The 8573-nt window shown below is 47.7% G+C and overlaps 1 protein-coding gene across 1 annotated transcript in view; it reads left to right on the top strand.

Moving 5' to 3' along the window:
* Nucleotides 1-8573, top strand: part of STK32B (serine/threonine kinase 32B) — a 223911-nt gene that overhangs the window by 161646 nt on the left and 53692 nt on the right. The window lies entirely within an intron of this gene.

The following is an 8573-nucleotide window of genomic DNA, read 5'->3' as shown; positions in this document are numbered from 1 at the left end:
TCACAATCCATACATCCATCCATTGTATCAAGCACATTTGTACATTTGTTGCCATCATCATTCTCAAAACATTTGCTTTCTACTTGAGCCCTTGGTATCAGCTCCTCGTTTTCCCCCCTCCCTCCCCACCCCTCACCCCTCCTAATGCTCTTTCTTATACACATATATGTGTCCGTGAATTTGTTTCTCTAATCTACCCGGACTAACATGGGTCTCAAGGACACAGCCCCTCTGCTCTGTCTTATTGTGGTTCCTTGACTCTGGTCCACAGTCTCCATGCTTAGGCCTGGATGTCTCTGGTCTTGGCCTCCACCGCTTTAGGCAGGGATCCGGAGGAGCTCTGCTAGTGGTTCTTCCATGATGTTCTGGAATTATCTCTGTTCCTGCCTCAGAGATGGCGCTCTTACACCCAGAAAATTAACAACACAAACAGACCAGTCCCCTCTTTTAGTGTTTCACACAGGATTTACAGCATTCCTACACAATCATTTGTTGGAAGTTAGAGGCATGGATAATCAAAAACCCAACTCACTCCCATTGAGTTGATGCCAACTCATAGCAAGCCCATAGGACAGGGTACAAGTGCATTCTGTGAGTTCCCGAGACTGTAAGTCTTCACAGGTGTAGAAAGCTCTGTCTTTCTCCGCTGGAGCAGCTCATGGTTTCGAACTGCTGGCCTTGAAGTTAGCAGCCCACTTTGTAACCACTAGAAGAGCCATAGGAAGGCATTCACACTTGGTCTCTTGTAGCTGCCTTTGCAAGTACCCCGTGGCTTAAAACAGCAGAAGACTGACAGGGCAGCCCCGAGAGTCACTTGAACATGCGGCGGTTGTGAGGGTGACACATTTTGTTGTGTTGCCCAGGAAGTCCAAAGAATTGTAGGCAGCTCCACGGCAACTAGGTCTCTCTCTCTAACACAGCAGTCGCTCCACCCGCGGGAATTTTCTTCCTTCATTAACCACACTTATTTCAAAGACGCCTGTTCCCATCTGCTGCGAACATCTTTGTTGATAAATGTGATGACTGCTCCCCAAAAGTGCCAGGACCAGCATCGTCAACACCCCGCGGTCTCTTGTCAAAATATTTAACATGCTTTCTCCATCAAGCCAGGAGTAAGAGACTCCAGGAAATAAGAAAGATTACACACGTGTCGTTGCAATATTTCAGAGAGGAGATTTCAGGTTGTGGAGAAGACAATGGTGAAGGCATCCAGTGGAGTTAGGGATCAGAGGCGTTTCTGCCCTGCCTGAGAGGTCAACAGTTGGGTGCATTTGTTCTACATGAGATCTCAAGTGTTTAATCACAAAATCTAGACAAGCAATGTAAAGCTATTCTAGATATCCCTGTGATGGTTATAATGAAATTCTTTGCAGAAGCCAGAGGGGAATGTTCTGAGAATCGTTTGTTGCCATAGGAGCGCCTGAAAATCATGAACTCCCAGAGTATGGGGTTTCTGAGAACTCCAATAAATAGCCCCCCAAGTCCCCACATAATATTTGAGTCAAGAAGACATAAAAATGAAGAAGTGCCCGATGATATTGTTATCTGGTGCTATTTAGTGGGTCCCCACTCATCATGACCCCATTGACAAGAGAAGGGACTGTTTCCTGGCTCTGCATGGTCCTCACAATAGTTTGAGCACATTGTTGCAGCCACCGTGTTCCTCTATCTCTTTGAAGGGCTTCCTCCTTTTTGCTGACGCTATCGTTTACCAAGTATGATGTCCTTCTCCAGGAACTGGGTCACACTAATAATATGTACATGAGGAAAAGCTTGCCGTTCTCACCTGTAAGGAACATTCTGATCGATGATCCCAAGGTTGGCAGGTCAGACAGCAGGCTGCTGGCTCACAGGACATGGATGCCGGCAAATCAAAGAGCTAGCATGCAATACTGCAGGTCGCTGGCTCAGGTCCCAAGACCCAGAGGTCATATACAAGATCCCGTGCAAGCCAAAAGAGCCAGAGAGCTTTGCCAAGACATCCCTATATATTTGACACAGGCCACATGCCCGAGAAGGAGTCTCGCTTTCCACCAGATCAAGGGCATTGCACTCCAGCCTAGTAACCCCTTACATCAGAACAAGGGTGCTCACATCAGACTCCATCACGGGGGATGTTTACATCATTACGTATCTGTCCAAGCAGAGAACCATGGCCCAACCATGGTGATGTACAACCTTAACCATCAGTCACACCCACCCTACTCTGGTGTGGCTCTATGAACATCACGAAAGACAGCCCTGTTTCAAAGCAGGGGCTCATACACAGGTATCGGGAGCCAGTGTGTTGGCTGGCCTTGGTACTTGGGGAGTTGTGGTTCCTGAGGAAATGAGGAGTCTCCCAAACAGTATTTGACACTGAGCTAGATGAGGATAGGGCCTGGTTTCTGCTTCAAGCAGCCTGTCTGTCTGGAGAAGAGCCCGCCATCCAGAATGAGACTGGGAAAGTGTCTGTGAGCATAGTCTCACGTGTGGTCTGAGATGGAGACTGCGCGCACTGGGCGCTCGCGTGCCGTTCACTAGCTCATGTGTCCCTGTCGAAGCTTCTAGATCCTCAAGAGGAGGTGGCTTATTGGCTTTGTCCTCAGAAGTATCTTGGCTTGAATTCTAGCTCTGAGACCCTGGTAACGTTCTCATCTCCTCCCCCAGAGTGGCAACGCAGCCGTGCTCAGAGAAGTCCTGCCTCAACAAACACCCCTACGTAGTGAGCTGGATGGAATCTTGGCGGTGGCGGTGGGAGTGGGGAGGAGGGTCAGAAGGATGGCCCTGGCTTCACTTCCCCTGGAGTGCATCTCACGGAAACTGAATCTAGCCCAGAACCTTGCCGCAAGGGAGTCAGCAAGCCTGGTTTTCACCCTTGGCGTCATGGTGACGAGTTGGGCTGCTAACTGCAAGTCGGCAGTCAGTGGCCACCAGATGTTCCGTGGGAGGAAGATGTTCTGTGGGAGGAAGTGCCTACTCCCGTAAAGAGTGGCACTCTTGGAAACTCACAGAGGCAGTTCTACCCCGTCCTATGGGGTCGGCATGAGGCGGCACTGAGTTGATGGCGGTGCGTTTGGGTTCGTTCCCTGGAATGCAGAAGGTAGCAAAGAAAGAAGGGTGACAACGCGGGGTTTTTGGCCGGTTCTCTAGAAAAGCAAAGCCAGTGGCTATGGATATAGAAAGAGACCTGAGGATAGACTATATCGAGCACGGCTCACCCAGCTGTAGGAGTGGTGCCCAAGTCCAGTCTGGCTCAAGCCCACGGGCACGATAGAAGCTGAAGTCTTCTCCTGACCCCCATCGCTGCAGGAGCTGATGAGCACGTAGCAAGAAGATGAAGCAGGAAAACCACAGATTGGTGACTGTCAAGCTGAGTGAATCTGAGACAGGATGAAGGAATCCAAGATGGCAGTCCAATGATGCCTCCTGGGATGGGCAGGCATCAATATAACAGGAGATCAACAAACCAGATGTGGGATCCAATCGACAAACTAGATGCAGGATCTAATCAACAAACCAGATGCAGGATCCAATCAACAAACCAGATGTAGGATCCAATCAACAAACCAGATGCAGGATCCAATCAACAAACCAGATGCGGAATCCAGATCCCTCCATTGAAGTAAGCTCGCTACCACACCGTCAGTCTGTACTATGAGCAGGCCACGCCCCGAATGAAGCCTCCCTCCTCTGTATCAGGACTGTGACCAGAGGAACTGCCTGGCTGCTTCACTGAAGACCCCAGCATGCAGCCGACCACACTATGTGAGATCACTTCCTGGGAGAATCCTGGGGTAGCCAAGTTGACATAAGGCTTGACCATCACAGATGCTAAGGGTCAGAAGATCGTATCTAGCTTGGTTACTCAGTCTCTGGGTGGTGTACACTGAGTCAGTAAGCAAAAATCTCGAGGTTTAAGTCTGATCAGAGGCACCACAGAAGGCCCAGTGAGCTCCTTCCCAAATCATCGGCCGTTGAAAACAATGGAGCACGCAAGTTGGAATCGACCCAACAGCAATTGATTAGGTTATGTTTGCATGTCAGACTCACCGGAAAGGGCATATCATGGCTGTGAACATCTAATCGCCTGGATACACGTGTTCTTCACTGTGGTACCCAGGACTGCACGTGGGAAGGGCCTGACACGCAGAAGCCAAGGGGAGATGTGCTAGTGGGGTAACCTTGCTCACCTGCAGGACCTGCTTGAAACAGAAAGCGGGGTTCAACTCTAAGATCCACGGGAGTATAGCAAAGACTGAGGCAATGAGACGGTGAAGTCTTCTCCTGTAATCCGTTCCCGGGGGTGACAGGAACCCAGTACCTTCAATGTGGAAATTACAAATTTAAATTTCTAACTTGTTTAATGTTCATCCGCTCCACAGTATTTTCTAAGCACCGCAGATATGTTTGTTGTATCCACCGGTGTGAAAAATGAGACAGCACTATGCTTGTAATCGAAGCAAAGACCATTGCAATGGAGGCTGCCAAGAAGCAATATGGAAATAGTTTAAATAACAGTTGTACTGTTTTTGTATTGCATGGTTTTGGTCAGGTATTATTTAAATTTTTTTGTTAATATTTTAAAGCTCTTATCATCTAGTTTTGTGCACCTTTTAAATTGATTCATTTAAGTATTAGGGGTATGAAGCCCCTAACCTTGAGGTTAGCAGCACAGCGTGTACCCAGCCACACCACCAGGGCTCCTATAGGTGAGGATTATAAGAAAATGCCGGAGAATCCAGACAATCTTGGGGGTTAGGATTGACGTCTAGAAACTGGGGATTTGTAACAAAAAGATACTAAGAAGCCATAAAGGTATGACATCTATATCATCACATGGTAACATATGGAAATGTTATAAACAAAATGGAAAGGTGAGCAATATGCCAGGAGAAAGCACCGGAGGGCCCGTAGCAGCAGAGAGGGTCGATACGTCTAACCCATACGGAGCCTCAACTGACAACCCACACGCTTGCAGACAAGCAGCACACAGAGGAAGCTGCTGGCAGCCACATACCGCCTCACACCCTCCGGGGAGCAAAATGGAAAATTGTGGGTAACACCCAGCACTGACGAAAGTGCAGGAAAATGCGGGCCCCGCTCACATCCCATTTACAAGGCCGTAAATGATCACAGGTTTCCAGGACAGCAAGATACATTCCCTTTGCCCCGAACCTCTCACTTCTGGGAATTTATCCAGCCCAACAAACGTGGCCAGTTCGAAATGATCAGCTGCTTCCTGGGAGAAAGAGGAGATGTTCTTGTCCCCTGAGGAGTTACCGTCTCAGAAACCCATGGTGCAGGGTTGCTGTGGGTCTGTATGGACTTGATGACAGGGAGCTTGGTTTTGTTTCTGTTTTTAATGTTTCTTTAGCAAGACATGAATAGTCACCCTCAGTGGCATTCACCTGAAGAGAAATGTCAAGTCAGGTTCTATCCCTCAAAAAATTACACACGCACACATGCACCAGATTTAGCATAGAGGATAAGTAATTCTAAGTCTCTATTTAAAAAACATGTTTTAAAGGTTGTTGTTGTTGTTGCCGTTAGCTGCCATCAAGTTGGTTGTAAATCATCGTGACCCAGCGTATAACATCCTACACCATCCTCACAAATGTTTTTATTTTTAAGCCCATTGTCACAACCACTGAGTCCGTCCGATTGGTTGAGAGCCTTCCTCACTATTGCTGACCCTCTACCAAGCACGATGGCCTTTTCGAGGGACCGGTCTCTCCTCACCACGTGCCCAAAGTACTCATCACTCAGGCTGGGCTGGGAAAGGTGGGGAGGGCAGCAACTTGGGTGAAAGGGAAAATAATAGTCTACAGGAGGAAGAAGTGGGGGAAGATAAGAAGGGGGCAGATAGGGCAAGCTGTCGGGTGGTTTGATAGGTTGTTTTAAGTTGTCCGATACCAGCATGAAGATCTGAAATGAAAATCTAATTCACAGTAAAAAGTTGCGGGTTGGGTTTGGCTTTGATTTGTGAGTACTGACCCTCTTCCCTTCGAAGGAGAATCTAGCTGTGTGTCTTGCTGGGCTCTCCATGAAGACAAGTGGGAGGGAGGAAGAGTTCGTGTGGGGCCCGAAGGAAAGACAAGTTGTTGCTGTTGTTGTTGTTGTTGTTGTTGTTGTTGTTGTTGGTGGTGGTGGTGGTGGTGGTGGTGGTGATGGTGGTGGTGGTGGTGGGTGCCTTTAAGTCAGTGCCAACTCACAGCGACCCCGTGCACAGCTCGACAGAGCACTGCCTGGTCCTGCACCCGCCTCACAATGGTTCCTTTGTCTGAGCCCATGTTTGCAGCCACTGTGTCCGTCCGTCTTGCTGAGCGCCTCCCTCCTTTTTTGCTGCCCCGCTACTTGACCAAGCAGGATGTCTCTCCTGATAACATGTCCAAAGCACGTGAGGCGAAGTCTTGTCATCCTTGGTTCTAAGGAGCATTCCGGCCGTTCTTCTTCCGACAGGTTTGTTTGCTCTTTCGGGAGTCCGTGGTCCTTTGGATGCTCTTTGCCCGCACCATGGCTCAGGTGCATCTGCAGATGGACGAGACTGCAGTTGCATTGCTGTTGTCAGGTGTCTTCAAGTCTCAACCCACCTGGACCCTCTGCACAAAGGCTCGAAACACTGCCATCCGTCTGCTTCCTGCTTTTCTCTATGTATCACGATTCTCTTGGTCCAGCTATGAGTAGTTCTATTTTCTTTGTAATGAGTTATAATTCATACTGAAACTTGTAGCTTTGACCTTCATCAGCAAGGGCTCAGATCTTCACTTTAACCACCAAGCAAGCATTAGCTGCATACGATAGATGGTTTTCTTGATTCTGCTTCCTTCATCATATAGTCCCCCTCTTTAGAGTATCAGGAGATTGAATAAGTATAGTGAAAGGATACAGCACAAATTACGTACCCCTCCTGCTTTTAAACTACTCAGTATCCTCTGTTCTTGAAAGACTGCCTCTTGGTCGATGCCCAGGCTCCGCATGAGCACAATTACGTATATTGGGATTCCCATTCTTCCCAGAATGATGTATAATTTGATTTGATCCACGCATTTGAATGCCTTTGCATAGTCAGTGAAGCACAGGCAACCATCCTGCTGGTGTTGCAGGCTTTCAGCCTAGAGTCATCTGATATCAGCAATGTGATCGCTTATCTTTACTCATCCTCTCCCGAAGCTGGCTCGAGTTTATGCAGCTCCCTGATGGTGTAGTGCTGGGATTGCTTCTTAATTCTCTTCTGCAAAACTCAACTTGGGTGTGATGTGATATCAGTTATGTTATTCTTGTTAGGTGCCGTCGAGTCAGTTCGGGCTTCCAACAACCTTGTCCACAACAGAGCGAGCCACTGCCCGGCCCCACGCTGTCCTCATACTGCCTTATGTTTAGGTCCGTTGTTGCAGCCATGGTGTCAGTCTGTCTCTTTGAAGGTGTCCCTCTTCTTCAGGACCGTCTGCTTTACGGAGCATCATGCTTTTTGCAATGACACTGTTTGATAATGTCCACATTGTACTGAATCACCTTTCTTTGGGAAGAAAGAAATATGCATGAGACGCATTGCCTATGATTAATCTGCTCTTCTTTAATTATGATCAGTAAATCATTTTATTGGGGGGCTCTTACAGCTCCGATAACAATCCATACCTCAATTGTATCAAACGCATTTGTACATATGTTGCCATCAGCATTTTCAAGACACGTTCTTTCTGCTTGAGCCCTTGGTATCAGATCCTCTTTTTTCCCCTCCCTCTCCCACCCTTCCACCATCGCGGACCCCTGATAAATGATAAATTACTGTTATTTTCATATCTTACACTGTCTTCTGATCTCCCTTCACCCACTTTTCTGTTGTTCATCCCCCTTGGGGCGGGGGGCTGTTTATACATGGATCATTGTAGTTGGTTCCCCATTTCTCCCTCTTGTCATCCCACCTTCCCCCTATCCTCATAGTATCACTACTCCCATTACTGTTCCTGAGGGGGTCATCTGTCCTGGATTCCGTGTGTCGAGAGCTCTTATCTGTACCGGTGTACATGCTCTAGTCTAGCCAGATTTGAAAGGTAGAACTGGGGTCATAATAGTGTGGGGGAGGAAGCATTAAAGAACTAGAGGAATGTGTGTTTTGTCAGTGCTGTGCTGAACCCTGGCTGACTCATTCTTTCTTTGTGACCCTACTGTGAGGGCATATGTGATTGTCTACAGATGGACTTTGGGTCTCTACTCTGACTCCCATCATTTTCATCCATACACTGTTTGTTTTGGGTCTTCTGATGCCTGATACCTAATTCTGTCAACACCTCGTGATCACACAGGCTGGTGTGCTTCTTTCGTGTGGGCTTTGATGCTTCCCCACTAGATGTTGGCTTGTTTAACTTCAAACCTTTTAGACCCCAGACACTCTATATCTTGTAATATCTGGGCACCATCAGCTTTTTCACCACATTTGTTTATGGACCCATTTTGACTTCAGTGATCATGTCAGGAAGGTAAGCATCACAGAATGCCAAGTTATTAGAACAAAGTGTTCTTGTGTTGAGGGAGTACTTGAGTAGAGACCCAATGTCTGTCTGCTACTTTAATACCTAAAATGTAAACATATA

Source organism: Echinops telfairi, unplaced genomic scaffold (assembly GCF_000313985.2).
Source record: "Echinops telfairi isolate 266 unplaced genomic scaffold, ASM31398v2 ScPeMD7_28;HRSCAF=97, whole genome shotgun sequence".
Classification (NCBI taxonomy): Eukaryota; Metazoa; Chordata; class Mammalia; order Afrosoricida; family Tenrecidae; genus Echinops; species Echinops telfairi.
The sequence above is the reverse complement of the archived record's forward strand: the minus strand, read 5'-3'. Positions and strand labels throughout refer to the sequence as shown.